Genomic DNA, 23,190 nt, shown 5'->3' on the forward strand with positions numbered 1-23,190 from the left:
CCGCCTGCTTCCTGGGCACATCAGACCCCCTGGGCTGGGGGCTGCGGGGTAATAGCTCAGGGCCTTCTGCCTGTGGCAGAGGTCCTGGCATGGGGGCAGGCCCTTCCACCCACCCCCCAGGGTGAGGTGATGGCACAAATGCCATGAGGGGCCACCCAAGGATCAGGGAAGGTCCAGCAGCAGCCCCGGGTCTCCTGGGCCCCCAGACCCAGGCTCAGGTGTGCTGGGCGGCAGGGCAGAGCTCTGCTCGGGGGGATGGGGGTGGACCCCTGAGTGTGCTTGCCCACCCTGGGGAGGGAAGTGGGGAGAGGGGAGGAGGGGTGGAGGCGGGGTCCCAGGAGGGGCTCTGCACTGCCCCCCCTTCGCTCCGCACCGAGCAGGGGTCTATTCTCTGTCAAGAGCCCGCATCCCTAGGTAGGAGTGGTCTCCACGAGCGCCCACCACCCTCCTCTCTTCTCGACCCAGCCCCAACTTGCTGGGACCCTTACTCAGGCTGCCAGGCCCTCTGCTCACACAGAGCCCAGGGTGGGTCTGCCAGCACTACCTGGTGTTATGGATGAGATCACGCCTGAGTGTCTGGGCCTCACACAGGTACCCGTGGGCCCAGACAGCAGCGGGGGCCTCTGGCTGAGTGCCGTGCCACCGTCCCTCCTCGAGGTCTGATCTCAACCTCCCTGTGAACCAAGATGAGATCAAAAAGCTTGGGTTACAGCTGGAGGACTCACCCCAGGTCTGCCTGACTCTCCAGGAGCAGGAGTTCCCTTCACACGAGAAACCGCGTGCAGATGTGTGCATGCGTGTGAGTGCATATGCTGGGTATGCACGAGGATGCACGCATGTGAGTGTGCATGTGTGCTCGGGGACCGCAGCGTGGTTAAGTGTAGGAGCTCTGCCCACCAGCGTGCACCTCACTCAGCAAGGTTGGGGGCTGGTGTTCTGGGCTTGCCTTCTGCAGCAGCGAGAGGGGTGCTGAGCACCCTGGCCAGAGGCGGAAGCGGAGAGGTTTAGCTGGAGACCGAGTCACGGAGGCCGGAGGAGAAGGGCCTCGTTTCCCTGTCTTTCTCATGCTGCCGCGTCTATGTCGTCATCATGCTCATAACCCAGAGGCAGCGCTGTGTGCACTGAGCTGCTGGAAATGTGTGGACGTGACATGCATGTGTGGGCGTCCATCTGTGCACATGCGTGTGGGAGTGTGACACCAGCGCCTCCGCGGCTGCACCGGCTTGCTCAGCACCAGTCTCCGTTCGGGGGGGGCCTTCTGTGTGGGTCCTGGGCGGGTGCCCGGCAGCTGCATCAGCCACAAAGGCCCAGCTGGCCGAGCTTAGGGCGCTGGCCTGGAGCTTCTCTGTCCGGGCTCCACTTCTTCATGCAGCAGAGGTCTTTCAGGGCTGCACTGAGGGCCCCGCTCTCCCAGATTAGGGAGAGTGGCTGCTACCGGGGGGCAGCAAGAGGTGGGGCGGGGGCACAGGTGCCGTGGGCTGGAGCTGCAGAGCTCGGACTGGGGCCCAGGCTGAGGGTCACCTCGCTCAAAATCCAGCCCTGGGAAGCTTCCAGGGCCCCTCCCACCACGAGCTGGAGTCCAGCCTGTGCTGGACGTGAGGGCTGTGCCCACGACGAGGTGGCCATCCAGCCAAACGGCCGAGAGGGGCTGGATTTCTGGGGGTGTGTTTCCCGGGCCCTGCGCTCACCCCGCCGGGGGCCACCTTCCCTGTTTCTGCTTTTCCTCTCTCTGCCTCCGCAGGGCTGAGTAAAGGAGGCGTGATTCTCCCCTGCGTCAGGGCAGAGGGCCTGGCGCTGGGCTCGGGGCACTGCTGCTGGAGGGTCTCAGCAAGTTCTCAGGGCAGACCACCCATGCGAGACCCCTGGTGGCAGTGCGTGGGCGTGAAGGGGGCCCACAGTGACTTGCTGGTGGGTTTTGCTGCCCCCTGAAGTGCTCATAGGTATGGGAGCTGAGGCATTAGTGCCCTGAGGAGCCCTGGGCACATGGTGTAAGCGCCTGGCCACCTCACCTGCAGGGGGGCTTCTCCTCCCTCACTTCTCAACGCACCCACTGGTGGGTCCCAGGCTCTTGAGCAACCCCAGGGGTGGACTCGATGCAATTAGATGTTCCATTCAGGGGTGCCTTTAAGGTGTGTAGAGAGATGTGTCTGAGAGGCTCCTGTGGGGTGCACCTGTGAGATGCACCTGTGAGATGCTCCTGTGGGGTGCACCTGTGAGATGCTCCTGTGGGGTGCACCTGTGAGATGCTCCTGTGGGGTGCACCTGTGAGATGCTCCTGTGGGGTGCACCTGTGAGATGCTCCTGTGGGGTGCACCTGTGAGATGCTCCTGTGGGGTGCGCCTGTGAGATGCTCCTGTGGGGTGCGCCTGTGAGATGCACCTGTGGGGTGCGCCTGTGAGATGCTCCTGTGGGGTGCACCTGTGAGATGCTCCTGTGGGGTGCACCTGTGAGATGCTCCTGTGAGATGCACCTGTGGGGTGCACCTGTGAGATGCTCCTGTGGGGTGCACCTGTGAGATGCTCCTGTGAGGTGCACCTGTGGGGTGCACCTGTGAGATGCTCCTGTGGGGTGCACCTGTGAGATGCTCCTGTGGGGTGCACCTGTGAGATGCACCTGTGGGGTGCACCTGTGGGGTGCTCCTGTGGGGTGCACCTGTGAGATGCACCTGTGTGGCACACACATGCAGCTGTTCAGGCACTCAGTTGTGTCTGACTCTCTGACCCCATGGACTGCAGCACGCCAGGCTTCCCTGTCCTTCACCATCTCCGGGAGCTTGCTCAAACTCATGTCCATTGAGTCAGTGATGCCATCCAACTATCTCATCTTCTGTCGTGGCCTTCTCCTCCTGCCCTCAGTCTTTCCCGGGCATCAGGGTCTTTTCCAGTGAGTTGGCTCTTCACATCAGGTGGCCAAAGTATTGGAGTTTCAGCTTCAACATCAGTTCTTTCAATGAATACTCAGGACTGATTTCCTTTAGGATGGACTGGTTGGATCTCCTTGTTGTCTAAGGACTCTCAAGAATCTTCTCCAACACCACAGTTCAAAAGCATCAGTTCTTTGGTGCTCAGCCTCCTTTACGGTCCAACTCTCACATCCATACATGACTCCTGGAAAACCATAGCTTTGACTAGGTGGACCTTTGTCAACAAAGTGATGACTCTGCTTTTTAATATGCTGTCTAGGTTGGTCATGGTTTTTCTTCCAAGGAGCAAGCGCCTTAATTTCATGCCTGCAGCCACCGTCTGCAGTGATTTTGGAGCCCAGAAAATAAAGCCCCTCGCTGTTTCCCTTTTTGCCGTCTATTTTCCATGAAGTGATGGGACCGGATGCCGTGATCTTCGTTTTTTTTGGGTTTCAAGGGTCCGTCAGGCGCAGCAGGTAGCTTCTCCACAGGTGAGCTTGGAGAGAGTCTGAGGAGGTGTGGGACTGCCACTCCACCAGGTTCCCGCTAGCTTTACCCCATCGTAGGGTGGGATTTTATCAGCAAGGCCGCCCGGGGAGCTGTTGACAAGGTGTGTCTGGATAGCTACTGCATGGAGAGAGTTCTGGGTCTTTGTCCCGAACTGTGAGGAGGATGCAATTTCGTAAGGAGCAAGTGCCCTGAAATTAACATGAACCAGGCAAGAGGATGGAAAGGGTGAGGAAATCGGAGTTCGCGTTCAGAAATATCATTTACTCTGTGGTGCAGAAAACAGACACATCCATTAGGGCCTTGTCCTTCTGCCAGGTGTGTCACTGGAGGGATGAGGGGGAGGTGGTGATGGGGGGGGCAGAGGGGAGCTTCAGGGGCTCGGACCCAGGCTGGGGTGGGCCTGCACCCCTGCCCCCACCCACTGCCTGACACCAGGGCAGACTCTGGCCAGCAAGCCTCTTGCTGTGGTGCTTAGGGTGAGAAATGGAACCAAGAGCTGTGTGCTCAGTTGTCATGCACAGGGACAGCTCGCGGGGCAGGGGAGGCGGGGACATGGAGAGAACAGAGGTCACCCTCAGGGTCCTGGAGGGAGCGGGTGTGGAGATGGAAGAGTGGCCAGGGTGAGGGAGAACCCTCTGAGTCTGTGCTGGTCTGGGCAGTGGTGTCAGAAGCTGAAACCCCTCCCCTCTATGCTGCCATAATCTTCAGAGTAGCATAGGCTTGGGTCTTGATGCTCTGGAGCCTGCAGCATGGAGTGGGGACCTACACCCTTCCAGGGGTGGGGCTGGAGGGCGGCAGCATGAGCCACGTGGTATGCAGAGGGCAGGCACAGCAGCAGGAGGCAGGGTGTGCTTCCTCCGAAGGCAGTCAGGACACCCCGGGCCCCGCCCTGCAGAGTCTGCTGAGCCCCCAGGGAGACTAAGGATGACTGCGGCCCCCTGTGAGCCCACCCCCAGTGGCAGGGGCAGTGGTGAGTGGCTGAGTCTCCGGGTGGGCCAAGGACTAGCCTTCCAGCCTCAGTCACCTGCCAGCTGACCATGGCTGCAATGTGACCGCAGACAAGACTGGCAGAAGTCCCCGGCTCAGCCCAGCCCAAATGACGGACCCACAGACTATGAGACACGAAGCTGTTTAGGCCACCAAGATTTGGGGAATCTGGTCCTGTCCCACGTGGCTGATTCGCTGAGGAGAGCCCGGGGCAAACACTTCACGGGAGAGACGCAGTCCTGGGGCAGCGTACTGGGCAGAGAGCACACCCTGGTTCACCAGGAGCCAGAGACGCAGCTAGCTGGGCAGCAGGTCCAACCGCTCAGCCCCCGGGCCCTGGCACAGCTGAGGAAGGAGGGAGGAGAGGAAGGGGGACACGGCTGTGGCCTTCCCTCCAACCTCCCCTCCCCACTGGCTACGGATTGCCCCACGGGGCATGGGCGCCCCAGCCTGCAGGGGTGGTCACTCAGAAACCCAGGTGGCCTCCTGCCCACCAGGGTGGCAGAAGTGGCAGGAGAAGCAGCCAAGGGGGACTGTGCCCGCCCCCAGTGCCAGGCGGGTGGTCAGGGTTGGGGGGCTGAGGTGGACCGGAGGCAGCGCCTGGGGAACAACCCCGGGGCCACAGTGGGGTCTGAGGCAGTGTTCCCGTGGGTCAGCACCGAACAGGAGGCAGCTCTCCAGCTGACACTGAGCTTGTGAGAAGTGACATCGTTGGAGAGCCAGCAACGCGAGAATCATGCTGCCACCTCCCTGGAGGGGCTGGTGGGTCCAGTGGAGACGCAGCTGCACTTGCTAGAGCCAGACTGTGCCAGGAGCTTTGCCCTTGCTGGTGATGTCACTCCCTGCAGACTGCCTGCTCTGCACACATGTCCAAGGCAGCAGTTATGTACCCAGACCCAGGGCACGGGTCTGCCATCAGCTTTTAGGGGCTGCACAGAATTCCGTTCTGTGGAGCTTCCCTGACTCACCTACGTAGCCTCCTGTTCGTGGACACTTAGGGTGTTTCTGTCTGGGTTGCGAGGGGGGTAGATGCTGCAGACGGTGACCGCAGCCGTGACATTGAAAGATGCCTGCCCCTTGGGAGAAGAGCTGTGACCAAGCTAGACAGCACGTTCAAAAGCAGAGACATCACTTTGCCAACAAAGGTCTGTCAAGTCAAGGCTATGGTTTTTCCTGTGGTCATGTATGGATGTGAGAGTTGGACCATAAAGAAGGCTGAGTGCCCAAGAAGTGATGCTTCTAAACTGTGGTGTTGGAGAAGACTCTTGAGAGTCCCTTGGACTGCAAGGAGATCCAACCAGTCCATCCTTAAGGAGATTGGTCCTGAATATTCACTGGAAGGACTGATGCTGAAGCTGAAACTCCAATACTTTGACTACCTGATGTGAAGAACTGACACATTTGAAAAGACCCTGATGCTGGGAAAGATTGAGGGCAGGAAGAGAAGGGACACCAGAGGATGATATGGTTGGATGGCATCACCGACTCTATGGACATGAGTTTAAGTAAGCTCTGGAAGGGACAGGGAATCCTGGCCTGCTGCAGTCCATGGGGTCACAGAGTTGGACACGACTGAGTGACTGAACTGAACTGACCGAAACGCTGTCTGTTCACCCCAGTCCTGGAACAGCAGAGAGCTCGGATGGAGGGAGCATCACCTTTGCTGCCAGCCCTCCAGAGACGGCGTGACTTCGGGTGCTGCCAGGTGGCCTTGCCAACAGTGCCTGCCTCCCTGGCCAGAGCTGGGAGCAGCCCACACTCACCCAGACCGTTACCTACATGGATCCAGGGGCAGAGGGCAGAAGAGATGGAATCCTTCAAGCTTACAGAATTTTAGTAGCTTCGCTTAACTCAGTCAGAAAAGGACCTGTGGCTATGACTGCACCCAAGTGGTGTTCCGCCTCCATGGGGCGGGTTGAGGGTCACAGGAGGGCTTCAGGGGCAGAGAAGTGGGGCAGGCACCCCGCTGGCACCGTGGGGCTCGACCTTGTCTGAAGCTGTGAAGAGCCCTGGTGGGCCACCTTCTGCCTTTGGTTTTTCAGCCTGGAATCTGTGAAAGGGAATCTGTTTGGAAACAGTCTTCACAGTGGTAATTGCTCAGTTGTGTCTGACTCTTTGTGACCCCATGAGCTGTGGCCTGCCAGGCTCCTCTGTCCATAGAATTCTCCAGGCAAGAATGCTGGAGTGTGTTGCCATTTCCTCCTCCAGGGGATCTTCCCGACCTAGGGATTGAACCTGGGTCTCCGGCATTGGAAGCAAATTCTTTACTGTCTGAGTCATCAGCAGAGCCCCCTACAGTCTTAGCAGATGTAACCCAGTCAAGATGAGCTCTACTGGATTCAGTTCAGTTCAGTCGCTCAGTCGTGTCTGACTCTTTGCGACCCCATGGACTGCAGCATGCCAGGCCTCCCCGTCCATCACCAGCTCCTGGAGTTCACTCAAACTCATGTCCATCGAGTCAGCGATGCCATCCAACCATCTCATCATCTGTCATCTGCTTCTCCTCCCACCCTCAATCTTTCCCAGCATCAGGATCTTTTCAAATGAGTCAGCTCTTTGCATCAGGTGGCCAAAGTATTGGAGTTTCAGCTTCAACATCAGTCCTTCCAATGAATATTCAGGACTGATTTCCTTTAGGATGGACTGATTGGATCTCCTTGCAATCCAAGGGACTCTCAAGAGTCTTCTCCAACACCAGTTGGGGTTCAAAAGCATCAATTCTTTGGTGCTCAGCTTTCTTTAGAGTCCAACTCTCACATTCATACCTGACTACTGGAAAAACCATAGCCTTGACTAGATGGACTTTTGTTGGCAAAGTAACGTCTCTGCTTTTTAATATGCTATCTAGGTTGGTCATAGCTTTTCTTCCAAGGAGCAAGCATCTTTTAATTTCATGGCTGCAGTCACCATCTGCAGAAATTTTGTAGCCCCCCGAAATAAAGTCTGACACTGTTTCCCCATCTATTTCCCGTGAAGTGATGAGACCAGACGCCATGATCTTAGTTCTCTGAATGTTGAGCTTTAAGCCAACTTTTTCTCTCTTCTCTTTCATTTTCATCAAGAGGCTCTTTACTTCCTCTTCACTTTCTGCCATAAGGGTGGTGTCCACTATATATCTGAGGTTACGCTATTTTTCCTGGCAATCTTGATTCCAACTTGTGCTTCGACCGGCCCAGCGTTTCTCATGATGGACTCTGCCTAGAAGTTAAATAAGCAGGGTGACAATATCCAGCCTGTTGACTCCTTTTCTACTGGATTAGGTGTTGTCTTTATAAGAAAAGGTACAGAGGAGAAGGACATTCATGGATGGAACTGGTCTAAACCAGCCACAGCCTCATCCTAGGGCCGGAGGCTGGCAGGGATCAGCTTGGAGCCACTGACGGCTGCCACTGGTGAGAGGGAGGCAGCCGGGCGGTGCTGGTCAGTCGCGACTCCCTCCCCTCGGGCGTGCACAGTGGCTGCCCGGACCTGGCTGTCCTGGGAAAGGCAAGTGTGAGGGCAGGGTCAAGGCCGCAGGAGGAAAGAGCTGAGAACGTGAAGGGAGCCTGGAGCCCACCCTCCTCAACAGGTGTTGGTTCAGCCCTTTGAGCAGCTTTTCTGAACCTGTAGGGGATGTTCAACTGTTATTGCATGAACCAGGGCTTCCCAGAGAAACAGACCAGTAGGTTCTGAGGCCTGAGTGTGACTCTCAGAGTGGGGCCCCCCATGGGACGTGTCCGCATGAACAGAAAACAAGCTGAAAGGATGGATTCTAACTTCAGAGGGGATGTGAGACTGACTGCGAAAGAAAACTCAGGCGATGGCCGCAGGCACAAGGGCCGAGAGGGCACTGAAAAGTCCTGTGACCAAATACTCTGGCTCAAAGGGTTTGTCTGCCCAGAAGAAACTGTGGCTGCAAGTTAGAGGACATAGAGTTGGGGAAAATGCCACTGCCAGCGGGGCCATAAGGCAGTGGCTGACGGTCTGGTAAGAGGGCTAAACTTCATCAGCTCCGCCCCTGCAATTGACCTCAGGCAACTGACCTGTGGCTTTGGCTAATGGAATGTGGGAGTGATAGCAGGGTGCTTGGCCTTCCCCTGTCAACAGAGGCCAGACAAGAAGTTCAGGCACGGCTTTACTGGGGCCCTTGCTGCAGCAAAGGGGAGAGAAGACAAGCTCTCAGGAAACAGAAATGCAAAGAAGAAGAAAGTTTGTCTGGGGAGGCCTTACAGAGACAGCCGAGAAAAGGAGAGCCGCTGAAGGCAGAGGAAAAGGAAGGGTGAACCCGTCTCAACGCAGAGCTCCAAAGAGCAGCGAGCGGACCCAGGAAAGCCTTCCTAAGCGATCAGCACAAAGAGACAGAGGAGAACAACAGAATGGGAAAGACTAGAGACCTCTTCAGGAAAATGAGAGATACCAAGGGAACATTTAGGCAAAGATGGGCTCGATAAAGGACAGAAATGGTGTGGACCTAACAGAAGCAGAAGATATTAAGAAGAGGTGGCAAGAATACACAGAAGAACTGTACAAAAAAGATCTTCATGACCCAGATAACCATGATGGTATGATCAGTCACCTCGAGCCAGACATTCTGGAGTCTGAAGTCAAGTGGGCCTTAGGAAGCATCACTATGAACAAAGCTAGCGGAGGTGATGGAATTCCAGTTGAGCTACTTCAAATCTTGAAAGATGATGCTGTGAAAGTGCTGCACTCAATATGCCAGCAAATTTTGGAAACTCAGCAGTGGCCACAGGACTGGAAAAGGTCAGTTTTCATTCCAATCCCAAAGAAAGGCAATGCCAGAGAATGCTCAAACTACCGCACAATCGCAGTCATCTCAAATGTTAGCAAAGTAATGATCAAAATTCTCCAAGTGAGGCTTCAACAGTACATGAGCCGAGAACTTCCAGATATTCAAGTTGGATTTAGAAAAGGCAGAGGAACCAGAGTTCAAATTGCCAACATCCATTGGATCATCTAAAAAGCAAGAGAGTTCCAGAAAAACATCTACTTCTGCTTTATTGACTATGCCAAAGCTTTTGACTGTGTGGATCACAACAAACTGGAACATTCTTACAGACATGGGAATCCCAGACCACCTTACCTGCCTCTTGAAAAATCTGTATGCAGGTCAAGAGCAACAGTTAGAACTGGACATGGAACAATGGACTTGTTCCAAATTGGGAAAAGAGCACGTCAAGGCTGTATATTGTCACCTTGCTTATTTAACTTCTATGCAGAATACATCATGTGTAATGCTAGGCTTAATGAAGTAGAAGCTGGAATCAAGATTGCTGGGAGAAATATCAATAACCTCGGATACGCAGATGACACCACCCTTATGGCAGAAAGTGAAGAGGAATTAAAGAGCCTCTTGATGAGTGTGAAAGAGGAGAGCGAAAAATCTGGCTTAAAACTCAACATTCAGGAAACTAAGATCATGGCATCTGGTCCCATCACTTCATGGCAAATAGATGGGGAAACAGTGGAAACAGTGTCTGACTTTATTTTTTTGGGCTCCAAAATCACTGCAGATAGTGACTGCAGCCATGAAATTAAAAGACGCTTGCTCCTTGGAAGAAAAGCTATGACGAACCTAGACAGCATATTAAAAAGCAGAGACATCAGTTTGTTGACAAACATCCGTCTAGTCAAAGCTGTGGTTTTTCCAGTAGTCATGTATGGATGTGGGAGTTGGACCACAAAAAGGCTGAGCACCAAAGCATTGACGCTTTTGAACTGGGGTGCTGGAGAAGACTCTTGAGAGCCCCTTGCACTGCAAGGAGGTCCAACCCGTCCATCCTGAAGGAGATCAGCCCTGAGTATTCATGAGAAGGACGGATGCTGAAGCTGAAGCCCTACTACTTTGGCCACCTGATGCGAAGAGCTGACTCATTGGGAAAGACCCTGATGCTGGGAGGGATTGGGGGCAGGAGGAGAAGGGGGCGACCGAGGATGAGATGGCTGGATGGCGTCACCGACTCAATGGACATGAGTTTGAGCAAGCTCCGGGGGTCGGTGATGGACCCGGAAGCCTGGCGTGCTGCGGTCCATGGGGACACAAAGAGTCAGACACGACCAAGGAACTGAAACTCAGGGATTTGGCTCACTTTCTCCCTGGGAACAGTTCCCTGGTGAGCCTGCTCCTTGTGTGGGCTGAGGGTAGGGGTGTGTCCGGGGCTGGGCCGGCAGGGGTTGAGGAGGTTTGCCCTTTGGTGATGCTGAGTGCAGGGGGCACATGCGCTCTGTGTTTGCTCTTGACCCTGTTTTTGCTTCTGGCTGTTTAGAAGTGGCAGTTGGATTTAAAAAAATTTTTTTGGTCTTTTGGTAACTTTTGTTCAGAATTTGGAAGGACTGATGCTGAAGCTGAAACTCCAGTACTTTGGCCACCTCATGCAAAGAGTTGACTCATTGGAAAAGACCCTGATGCTGGGAGGGATTGGGGGCAAGAGGAGAAGGGGGCGACCGAGGATGAGATGGCTGGATGGCATCACCGACTCGATGGACGTGAGTTTGGGTAAAATCTGGGAGTTGGTGATGGACAGGGAGGCCTGGTGTGCTGCGATTCATGAGGTCGCCAAGAGTTGGACACGACTGAGCGACTGAACTAACTGACTGTTCAGAATTTGGCCCAGGTGAGCAGGTGTGCTGTTATTTTCGGTCCCATGTCTTTTTTTTGTATTTTGTTGCTGGAGGAGAGATGTGTGAGCTGCAGGTATGGCAGCAAAGGGGCCCAGGCCCCTGCCTGTCTCAGGAGGAAGCAAGAAAGGCCCTTCTAAACATCCATGGAGCCCCACTGCCTTTCACCCTCTTTGCTGAACGCATCACTTCCCCAGAGGGGCTCTTTGGGTCCTAGAATGAAGAAGACAGGCGTGCGGCTGTGAAGCATGAGAGAGGGGCACTGTGGCCGCTGCGAGCACACTCGTCTGAATCTGACTGCTGCTGCGGCACAGCACAGGGTGCTACCTTCTCTTTTGACCGCAGATCAGAGCTGGGTTAGCCTTGCTCCCCAGCTCATGACACAGCATCACCACTGGTCCAAGTCCCTCTTGTATTTTAGCCACATGTCCTATTTATCCGCCTATCTACCCACCCACCACCCATCTGCTCCCTCAGCTCCTGTCTCCCAGTTTGAGTACTATCTTCTAGTGTCTTCCATCAGGTAGCACCTTAAAAAGTTATGGGGGCATATATAAAAAAAGAATTTGTTTTAATGAATTCAAGTTCAAATTAAGGAAATTAATTCACTCATTGTTGATGTAAGCCACTTAGCAATGCTTAAAGGGAAATTAATGCATTAAAAGATTGTATAAGAGCTCCCCCGTCCCTGGAATTCTCCAGGCAAGAACACTGGAGTGGGTTGCCATTTCCTTCTCCAATGCTTGAAAGTGAAAAGTGAAAGTGAAGTCGCTCAGTCACGTCCAACTCTTCGAGACCCCATGGACTGCAGCCCACCAGGCTCCTCCATCCATGGGATTCTCCAGGCAAGAGCACTGGAGTGGGGGCCATCGCCTTCTCTGATAAGAAAATGAGAAAGGTCTCAAATCAGAACTAGAAAGGAAAGAGCAAACTAAAGCCAAAGTGAGCAGAAAAAAGGAGAAAATAAAAGAGCAGAACCAATGAAATATGAAACTGAAAATAAAGAAAATAAATTAGGGTGTAGTTTCTGGAAATGACCAAAACCTGACAAACCTTTAGCCAAACTGATCAAGGCAAACGTGCAGTGAAGGCTGGGCGGCGGCAGTCGTGGACGCCCCGCCTGCAGACAGACCCGAGGCCAAGGCCCTGGCATCCCCGGCATCCCCGCTGTAGACTGGACCGGGGCGGAGGGCTCCGGGTCCGGAGGGATGGAGCACCACGCAGGTCACTGTTTGTCAGTGCGGCAGCCAGCCTCTGAAACTGGGCACGAGCTTCAAGATCCTGGACCGGGTCACCATCCCGGAGCTCACAGCTCCATTACTTGGCACAGCCCAGCTGAGACCAGGAGAGACCCAGGAGGAAGAGGCTAACTCAGGAGAAGAGCCATTTATCGGAACTCGCCAGGATGGTGTCTCTCGCAGACTCATCCCCCCAGCCAGGGTGATGTCCACAGACAGTGCCAGAAGCTTCACTCTGATCGGGGAGGCACCCGACGGCGGCACCGTGGAGAGCCTCAGCTGAAGACTAAAGGTCACTGGGGGCCTTTTTGACACTATGTCAGGCCAGACAGATGTGGATCACCGTCTGTGGGAGGAATGCACAGACACTCTCTTAGACCAGCTGGACACTCAGCTCCACGCCACTGAAAATGAGTGTCAGAACTGCAAACGCTGTTTGGAGACCTCAGAGCAAATGAGTGAAGACGACAGCGAACAGCTTGGGCTGGAGCTAAAGGAGCTGGCATTAGAGGAGAGAGGCTGATCCAAGAGCTGGAAGACGTGGAAAAAACACCGGAAGATAGTGGCGGAAAATCTCGAGAAGGTGCAGGCTGAGGCTGAGAGATTGGATCAGGAGGAAGCTCAGTATCAAAGGGAATACACTGAATTTAAAAGACAACAGCTAGACCTGGATGAGGAGCTGAAGAGTGTAGAAACCCAGATGCGTTATGCCCAGATGCAGCTGGGCAAGCTGAAGAAAACTAATGTCTTTAATGCAACTTTCCACATTTGGCATAGTGGACAGTTTGGTACAATCAATAACTTCAGACTGGGTCGGCTGCCCAGTGTTCTTGTGGAATGGAATGAGATTAATGCTCCTTGGGGCCAGACAGTGTTGCCACTCCATGCCCTGGCCAATAAGATGGGTCTGAAATTTCAGAGGTGTCGACTTGCTCCCTATGGAAACCATTCATATCTGGAGTCTGACAGACAAATCTAAGGTCAGTGTTCCCCAGGGCTGCACGAACCTAAAGCAGGACCAGAGTGAGCAGAACGGGAGGGACATTAAGAATGGAAGCAGCAAGATGGAAGAATGGGGCGCACGGCGGGCAAGCTGAGGACGGAGTGAAATCCCAGACACTGAGGGGCAGCATGGGTCCAGCGCCGCAAGCAAGACGGTGCGGCCGCCTGACCCCTGGAGAAAATGCTGGCTTCGATGGTGTGGGGGGTTTTCTTGGTGCAGAGCTCAAACCTGCTCTCCAGTCTCAGGGAAGTTTTCCCTTGTGTCCTTGAAAGATAAAGGAATTCTTTCTTTGGTCAAATTTTGTAGGAGCCCAGAGACAGATGGGCACCTTACTTAAGAGAGTAAGGCTGAGCTGCTTCCATCACCCCAAAGCAAAGCGCCTCTTTTCTTCCGCCTCCCTCCCCTCCCCACGAGGGAGGGGTGCCTGGGAAAACAGTGCAGAGTGCTGCCGCCCTCGCTCACCCTCTGCTCCAGGCTTCTCATCCCTTTGGGTGTGTCTCCTGTCCCTGCACTCCGAAATGACAATGAGGCTCTTGTGACAGCCTTCTTGATACTGGGCTTTCAAGCAAATCCAAAATATACTGCTGTTCCTTGCCAAGAGTTAATAGATAAAATGACGTGAATGGTCCCATGACCAAGTCCCTGCCCATTTGCCTGAACTGACTTGACTCGGATCTCAGTTACTAATGAGTTCTGCTGAGTTCACCTGCAGGATGGATGTGGAGAAAGGCAAAACTGAAGACATAGGAGGCAGTGGTGGCTCCCATTACATCAAAACTCAGCTTAACTCTGAGGAATAGCGGACAAAAGCTCTCAAGTTCATGCTAACGAATCTTAAGTGGGGTCTTGCTTGGGCATCCTCACGGTTTCATAACAAACGACTTCCCTTTTTCCTTAGGGTTCATTTGCCTTCAAGGGTTTCCATTTTGTTTTGTTTGCAAAAAAAGGTGTTAGATTTGGGTGCTACTAGACAGCATATGATTATAAGACCAAAAGAGGAAAAATCCACAGAAGCCACTTTATTTTAAAATATTGTATGACAGATAGCTTCCAGAACTACGACACGCCGTGTGTAGCATCTGGTCTTTGTCACAGTTTTGACTCTTAACCCCATGCCTTCCTTTCCCTTTGTTTCCTCAAAACAAATAATTTAAGTTTGCTTTTTTTTAAAACTGAGTTGAATTGAGATTGATGTGTTTTCACTGGGGTTTGTCTCTCTCAATTTCCTGCAATTAGAACGTGAACTAGAACCTTTTGTCTCCACTCAGAGGACAAGAAGTGTGAGATGCGCAGTCAGAAAAAAAAGTGTGAGATGCGCAGCCGGAAAACACGAGAAAATGAGCCAGGCTGTGGTCACCGTGAGACACGATCAGAAACTTGAAGCTGAACACTTCTTACCTAGTTCCAGTGGTGAAGGCCTGGTCTGCTCTGTGTTAGGAGACATGAAATGGTGTTTGATGCTGTTTAAGACCTTGTGGGGAGATTTAATTATCTGTAATGAGATCGACTGCAGTTTGATAACCGCCCAGAAAAAAAAAGCAGATTATCAATATTAGGGATGAGAGCAAAGTTCACTGTAGATCCTACAGACATTAAAAAAAATTAAGCCTTTTCCTCTTTCAGCTTTATTGAGATATATTTTATGTACAATAAAAATCACAACTTCTAAGGGAATGTTGTGGACAACTTTATGCCAACAAATCTGAAAATTTTATTGTAGTAGACGAAAGACACAAATTACTAATGCTTATTCAAGAAAATTATATAACCTTAATAGCCCTACAACCACTTTTAAAAATTCAACTTACAGTTAAAATCATCCCAGAAAGAAAACTTTAACACCATATGGCTTCACAAGTGAATTCTACCAAACACTGAAGGAAGCAAGAATACCAGTTCTACACAGATTCTCCAGAACAGAGAAGGTTAGGGAGTACTTCCCAGCTCATTCAGTGAAGTTAGCATCACTCTGACACTAGACAGGACAAAATATTACAAGGAAGCTAAAAATAGTATCCCTTATTAGCCCAGCCACAAAAGTCTTCAGCAAAATAATAGCAAATCACGCGGGTCCAGTGCGAAAAGGAAGGAACCATTACGACCGCTGAGAAAGGCAGTCTTTCAGCCTCTGCCTTGGCGGCTCAAGAGTGGGCCTCAGGAGCATCTCCTCACCAAGGAAGGAGTTTCAGACTGCACTTTGCTCATCGCTTGAATATTTCCCCCTCTTTCAGGCTCACAGTATGTTCCTTTTTTCGGCCTAACGGTGTGTGCCATGGGCCCCTGCCCAGCCCCGCATCTTTTCCACGCTGGGGAGGCAGGGTCCTGCTGCTGCGGCGCCCGTGGAGTGCGCGCGCTCCGGGCCTCATCGCAACCGCTGGGAAGGGCCCGCCGGCGGGGCTCCAGCACCGGTGCAGCGGCCGCCGCGCCCCCGCGGGAGTGAGGCTGTCCCACCCAGTGCTTGAGTACTTCGTGTTCTCCCTGGTGATGCCGAAACCAAGGTGCAGTGAGCAGAAGTATTTGTATTCCTGCTAATAGGTTTCAGATGCTACTTGTGTGAGAAAAACCAAGTGGAATTCAGCTCAGGAATACAATGAATGTAATTTACCACACTAACAGACTGAAGAGGGAAAACCATGTAATAATCTCAGCAAACACAACAGCAGCAAACAAAAAGTGAGAAAACATGTCACTTGTTCATGATTCAAAAAAAAAAAAAATTCTCAGAAAGCTAGAAATAGATTTCAACCCAGTGAAAATTTTCTCCTCAGAAGCTAGAGCATACCTCATTCTTAAGGATGAAAGATAAAAACTGATTTCCCACTGAAATCAGGAACAATAGGGACTTCCCTGGCTGTCTAGGGATTAGGACCCTAAGCTTCCACTGGTCAGAGAACTAAGGTCCCACATGCCATGGGGCAGCTAAAAAAACCAGGGATGAGGCAAGGACTTTTTACTTCGATAACTTCTGTCTGCTACTGTGCATAGCAAATAGGGTCTAGCCCATGCAATAAAGTGAGAAATAGAAAGAAAAGGCATGCAGGTGGGGAAGGAAGCATTACCTGTTTCTACTTACCTGTGACATGATTGCTTATATTCAAAACATGAAGAAACCTATAAAACAGCTGCTAGTATAAGTCAATTTAGCAAGGCTGCAGGTTTAAAAGGCAACTTAAAAGTCAAATATATCTCCATATCCTTGTAACAAACAATTGGACAACAAAAGGTTAAAGTAATAATTAAAGAAGGATTAAATATATAAAATACTTAAAGGTAAATTTAACAGAACATGCGCAAGTCCTTTATACTGAAAACTATAAAGTGTGGAGAGAAATGAATGAAGATCCAAGTAAATGTAGAGATAAACTGTGCTCATGGAGCAGAAGATTCAATATTGCTGACATATCAGTTATGCTCAAATCAATCTACGGGTTCAATACGGTTCCAATCAAAGTCATACGGTCAACATTACTAAGAAGACTGCTGGTGACACCAAGGTTTGGTGAAGGGATGGTGTGTGGGGAACGTTCATACACGGTGCAGGGGAATGCAGGATGGTGCAGCCACTGTGGAAAACAACTGGTCAGCTTCTTATAAAATTAATATAAACTTAAGACAAAACCTAGAAACTCCACTCCAAGAAAAATTAAAACACACCTTCACAAAAGACTTGTGCATGAACGTTAATTCATAATAATGCCACACGGACAAACTGAAGTCCATCGTTGTATGAATTATAAACAAATTCTGGTGGAATTCTCAACAAAAAAAACTAAGCATTGTCAAATGAAAGAAACCACACATGGAAGACAATATACTTTATGACTGCAAGTATCTGAAATTTTATACCAAAACTATAGCAAGAGAGAGCAGATGAGCAGCTCTTGTAGGGCCCTGAGTGGGGCAGAGCGTTGCTGAAAAGGGGGCTCTGGGGGAGTTTGGACTATTCCTGTGTCGTGCTGTGGTGGAGACTCATTCCAATGCGTACAGTTGTCTAAAGTCATTGGGTCAAACACTTAAAATCAGTGATTGTTATTGCACATAAGTTGTATCTCAATAAAAATGGGCATAAAAAGCTGAGCATATATATTATATTCAGTTCAGTCGCTCAGTCGTGTCCTACTCTTTGCGACCCCATGAACCGCAGCTCGCCAGGCCTCCCTGTCCATCACCAACTCCCGGAGTTCACTCAGACTCACGTCCATCGAGTTGGTGATGCCATCCAGCCATCTCATCCTCGGTCGTCCCCTTCTCCTCCTGCTCCCAGTCCCTCCCAGCATCAGAGTCTTTTCCAATGAGTCAACTCTTCGCATGAGGTGGCCAAAGTACTGGAGTTTCAGCTTCAGCATCATTCCCTCCAAAGAAATCCCAGGGCTGATCTCCTTCAGAATGGACTGGTTGGATCTCCTTGCAGTCCAAGGGACTCTCAAGAGTCTTCTCCAACACCACAGCTCAAATGCATCAATTCTTCGCGCTCAGCCCTCTTCACAGTCCAACTCTCACATCCATACATGACCACTGTATATATTACATTACTCATGAGCAAATAATATCCACCCTTAAGTGCATCAGTGCACAAGCATAAGAAAGTTCACAACAGCTTTATTCATCATATCCCAAACTAGAAACAATCAAATGCTCATCATCAGTAATGTGGATAAACTGTGGCACCTTCACACAATGGCTCAGTACCAGCTGTGACAGAGATAAAGAGCAGACACAACAACAGGCACCAAGTTGGACGAAAGAAACAAGGTGTGCAACGATCAGCGTTATGATTCCACTTGTATTAAAAAAAAAAAAAACGGGCAAAGCCAAACCGAAACGTTCAGGGACGTGTGCTTAGGTGACTGAAGCACAGACAGACACAGGAGGCCGTTCACTGAGGTCAGCAGGGCCGCTGGGGGAGGGCGAGGTGGGCCGCGTGCTTGAGTCGGCAGCGTCCTGCTTCCTGATTTGGCTGCGAGGACACAGACGCCCATCTATGTCATTAAGCTGCTACGCGCGTGCTTTACGGGTTTCGTGTGGCTCCACCACATTTTGTAAGATGAAAACTTATAAAATAATACGGTACCTTCTGTGTCTCCAAGAGTTCACAGGCTCTGAGTTTGTGAGACTGCGTTCCTCAGGTGAGCCCTCACCTGTGCAGAGGTGGCTGCACTTCTGCAGGAAGATCTATGCTGATCGTCCCTAAAAAAGGGGCTTAGAATTAATAATGAAAGAGAAATCTGAGCTCTTAGCCAGCTAAAAAGGCAAAGGATGGAATATTGGAAGGTAAGGTGAAAGACAAATTAGAAAAACAATCAGAATTCAGCCAAATTAACTGAAGTAAACACTGCAGGAAGCTGAATTTTAAATGCTAGTAAATATGCAAATATTAAAATGAAATTTAACGGTAATACGACAAACACTCTTCACTTGACACGTGCTTACTGCTATAAAAACGTGGCGCTTTGAAAACACTGTCCTCTCTGGCCCTGTGTTTAGAGTGTGGCTGTGATGTGCCCACACAGAGGCACCACAAGGGTCCCTGTGAACTCGCTTGGTATGTGGTAGGGTTTGTGATTCTCAAAATCACTCCTTGCCACCCACCCCTCCCCATGTAGAGTCATTTCTCATGAGAGCGCTGCTTCTTTCTGGCATGAGCTCCCTGCCTCAGAGTTCACCCCAGCCCTCAAGTCACCCCCTGGACCCCGCTGTGCCAGGGGCTGTGGTGGGGCACAAGCTTCACAGGTGAGCCTGTTGGGGGCGGGGGGAAAGGACTCTGCCAGAAAGCAGGGGAGGGCCTCTCTGGTGGCTCAGCGGTAAAGCATCCACCTGCCAGCGCAGGGGACATGGGCTCGAGTCCTGGTCTGAGAAGGTCCTACACACCTCGGGACAACACAGCCCGCGAGCCGCAACTACCAGGCCTGAGCCGCAACTGCTGAAGCCCGGGAGCCCTAGGGCCCATGCTCTGCACCCCAAAACCACGGCAGTGAGCCCCAAACACTACGCCTGGAGAGCAGGCCCCACTTGCCACAACTGCAGAAAGCCCATGAGCAGCAACAAAGACCCAGCACAGCCATTAGAAGAAAGCAGTGGAGTTAACTTTCGAACTACGCATGGGTTGCGGAGGTGAGCGTGGCGCGGCTACAGGGTCCCTGGGAGCCGTGTGTGGCAGGGACTGCAGGCTGCTGTCCCTTCCTCCTGCAGACACAGAGGGGAGACAGACACACTCATCAAGAGAGCTGACCATTGTCTGCGTTTCAGCAGAGCAGCCAAAAAAGAGATGGCCGGCAGGCTATCTGCCAGGTGGTGGGGCGGGAGCCTGAGAGTGTGTTCCGTGAGCTCCGTGATGGGGCAGGACCCTCCACCGGCCCCGACCCCTACATGCTTCCAGCCCTCAGTCCAGTCTTCTCACGCAGTGCGTCTAGAACACCCCACAGAGCCGGGCCTTCTAAGGTCTCCTCACCCTCGGGATGAAGTCCGAACTCGCGCAGCTCAAGGCCCGTCACGGCAGGACGCCTGCTGGTCATTCTGCCTTGCAGGGCTCCACAGTTCTGCTTCTGGCTCCTGGCCAGAGTGCCCCCCCTCACTGCAGCAGGGAGGTGGGTCCTCGCCGTCCTGCGGACCTGTCTGTGTCACCTGGCCCTGTTCTTGTGAGCAAAACTGGACTGACACTAGATGGTGTCACAGGACAGGGCACCCCCAGGTCGGCGGCAGTCCACTCACTCATCCATCTGCTCACCTGTCCATTCCACATGGCCAGGACGGGCCTGATGGAGTCCTGATGGGGAGGGGGTGGGGTCAAGCTGGGCATGGACCCTGCTTGCACTGAGCCCCCAATATGGTTGGGAAGACAGACATTTAGACCACTGGGAGATCCTGCCTGTTATGGGGGAACTTTGTCCAGAAGCTGAGGGGCAGGGAGGCAGGGGTGCAAGGAGGAGGGGTGCAGGAAGGAAAGGGTGCAGGGAGGTGGGGGCCAGGGAGGTGGGCAGAGTCTGGGTTTGGGGTGGAAAACCTCTGTGAGGATAGCAGGCCCACCTGCCTCAGGGCTCGTTGCCAGGACTAAACAGGAAAGTCTTTGGGGGCACTCTTTCCACTGTTCAAAGGAGGGTGGGCACCCAATAGAAGTTAGGGCAATTAAGGGAGCTGAAGCTAAGGTCTAAGAAAGGGGACAGCAGAAGCCGGCTGAGGATGTGGCCTGGGGAACATAAAGCAGAAACGGGAACAGCATATGCCGAGGGCTTGCTTTGGTAAGAGGCACCACTCATTTAAGGGATAGGGCAGTGGCCAGGGGTCGAGCGAAGGGCTGGCAGACACAGGCTCTGGAGGAGAGAGGAGGCCAGATCCTGGAGGAATCCTAAACCACGAGCCTGCCTGGGTCCTCGGACTTGAGAGGCTGCTGCAAGGCCGCCTGCAGCTCGCCCAGGCCAACCCAGGCCTCCATCCTGGCGGGGCTCAGGACCAGCCAAGGCAGCTCACTTCCTCCCGCAAAGCCTCATCAATCCGGCTGCCGCAGCACAGTGTAAGGAATGGAGAAGCTGCTCCTTCCTCCACGGAGGTGGCTGCAAACCTCGTCTCCCTGGAAACAGAAATAATCATTGGAAGTCAGCTCATGGCAACTCCGCTCACACGCGTGGGTGCCATGATTATTATACAAGCTGATTTACACACTGTCCTTTAAAACCTATACCCCATAAATGTGAAAGGAGGCTCACTATCCCTACTTTTCTGGCAAGTCGTCATGCATGAGGAGAGGACTGAACGAGGAGGTTCAGCTGATGCTCTAAAATCTGCACTCCCTGCTAAAAATACAGCGAAACCTGCTCCTTCTCCGCACAGCCACCGCCGTTCACGTCCGTCCCACGCAAATGTCCAGAGAGACGCACGAAAGGCCTTCACATATATTCACTGGGCAGATGGTTTCCGTGAAACGTGGGCGAGGGTCCCCTTGCGCGGGCTGCCTGGCGAATGTGGGTGAGGCTTCCTCCAGACGCGAGGGCCCTCTGGGGGCTGGTGCCCCTGCTCACCGGGCACCGCTGGACACTGCAGGAAAGGGCCCGACGCTGTGAGCTCTGGGGGAGCCTCCACAGGCCAGAACTCGCCGAGCGGGCGGCAGGAACGGGTGTGTGTTCTCAAAGCACCCCTGCCTCTCCCCCGGCCCCTCCTCCCGCGCCGCGTTCCCTAGCTGCCGCGCCGCCCGCTTCCCCGGGATCCAGCGCGAAGTTATTTAACGCTGTAATTAGCCGGCAGGGTGAGTCATCGGTCCCAGGCCTCGCTGCAGAAGCGGCAGAGCCGGTGTGGAAAGAACCGAGGGCGCTCGGCGCGGTGGGACCTCAGAGGGCTTGCCGGAGACGCGCTCCCAGGCCTCGTTTCAGCAGGCTGGGTGCCCGAGAGGCCCGGGCAAGACCATCTCCATGCTCTGCCCGGCCCCACGCCTTCCTCTGCCACCGAGAGCGCCGCGTCGGTCGGAAGGAGGCGATTTACCCTCCCCCACGCCGCACCCCCAGTCTCCCGCGTCGCTCTCAGGCCGCGAGCCGCCTTCCGATGAATTAACTCACTCGCACCCGCATCTGCGGGGAAGTCCCGCAGGATCCCTGAGAAGGGCTCGGACGAGACTCCTCCAGGGCTCCCCGGGGCCGCGCCCCCCCCGCCCCCCGCACTGGGGCCCGCGCTCCCCGGCGGCGCCCGAGGGTCCCGGCACCCGAGCGCCTCCTCCGAGCCCTCCCCTCCGCCCCGCAGCCGGACTCCCGCCCTCCTCCCGCGAGTAGTCGGCTCATCCCCGCCCGGGCTCCTCTCCTCCCTTCCCTCCCTCCCGCCGCCCCCGCACGGAAACCCCTGCCGCGGGGTCTTCCTTCTTCCCTTCGCCCCGGACTCGCCCCTCCCCGCCCACCCTCAGGCTTTCCCGGTGGCCCTCAGCACGAGGGCCCTCTGTTCCCGCACTCCAAGCCAACTTCCTCGGGCTTCCTGATCTCTGACCGGCGGGGGGCGAGGAGTGAGACCCCAGCCCCGCGGCCTGCGGAGCGCGCCCGCGGGGGCCCGAGAGGCGGGAGGCGCTGGGGGTGGGGCCTGGGGGCGTCAGGGGCGGGCGCCCAGGGGTGGGGAGCGGCGCGCCCGGAGAGGCCGGGGCGCCGCTCGGGGGAGGAAGGCGGAGAGGCGCGGCGCGGGGGGCTTCTGGCGGGGGTGGCCGAGGGGTGTCCTAGGGGCGACGCGGGGCGGGGGGGCGGGGGAGGGCGGTGCCTGGGCCGGGCGCGCCGGGCCGCGGGCGGTGGGGGGAGCTGAGCGTCCTGGGAGGGGCGCCGCGGGCTGGGGAGGGGGCGCGCGCGCCCTGCGGTCCTCCGCGCCGCATCGGTTCCCTGCGCGGGGCCGCGGCGGCGGCGGCAGGAGGCGGAGGATGCGGGCTCCGACTGCGGCGGCGGCGGCGGCGGCGGCGCGGGCCCGGGAGGACGCGGGAGGATGAGGAGGAGGCCGGCGGTCCGGCCGCGCGGCGCCGGGAGGAGGCGCAGGCGGCGGGGGCGGCGGCGGGCGGCGGCGGCGGGCGCGCGGGGTGCGGGCCGGCTCGGGCGCGGAGGATGAAGTGGAGCGTCCGCGGGGCCTGCGCCGCGCTCTCCTCCTGCCTCCTGCTCGCCTGCGCGCTCAGCGCCGCCGCCGTCGGCCTCAAGTGCTTCTCGCTGGGCTCGGAGCTGCGCGGGGAGCCTTTCCGGCTGGGGGCGGCCGCCGGCGCCTTCTATTCGGGGCTGCTGCTGGCCGCCGGCCTCTCGCTGCTCGGCGCCGCCCTGCTCTGCTGCGGGCCCCGGGACGCGCCCCTCGCGGGGCCGGGCCCGGGCCCGGGGCTAGGGGTCGCCGCCGGCTCCGCGGGGGCTGCGGAGGCCGCGCCGGGCGACCCGGGGGGCGCCGCCGGGCCCTCGGGGCCGGTGAGCAGCCAGAACCTGCTCCTGCTCGGCGTCCTC

The 23,190-nt window shown here is 54.5% G+C and overlaps 1 long non-coding RNA gene and 1 pseudogene across 1 annotated transcript; one reads left to right on the top strand and one right to left on the bottom strand.

Moving 5' to 3' along the window:
* Positions 829–13,997, top strand: LOC102168813 (annotated as a pseudogene).
* On the bottom strand, positions 17,841–22,029 carry LOC106502244. Its single transcript, XR_001295831.2, has 4 exons — positions 21,064–22,029; positions 19,707–20,822; positions 18,330–19,441; positions 17,841–18,215 (listed from the first exon to the last, which is right to left on the bottom strand). It is a non-coding gene; the product is annotated as an uncharacterized LOC106502244 (long non-coding RNA).

Source organism: Capra hircus, chromosome 6, assembly GCF_001704415.2.
Source record: "Capra hircus breed San Clemente chromosome 6, ASM170441v1, whole genome shotgun sequence".
Lineage (NCBI taxonomy): Eukaryota > Metazoa > Chordata > Mammalia > Artiodactyla > Bovidae > Capra > Capra hircus.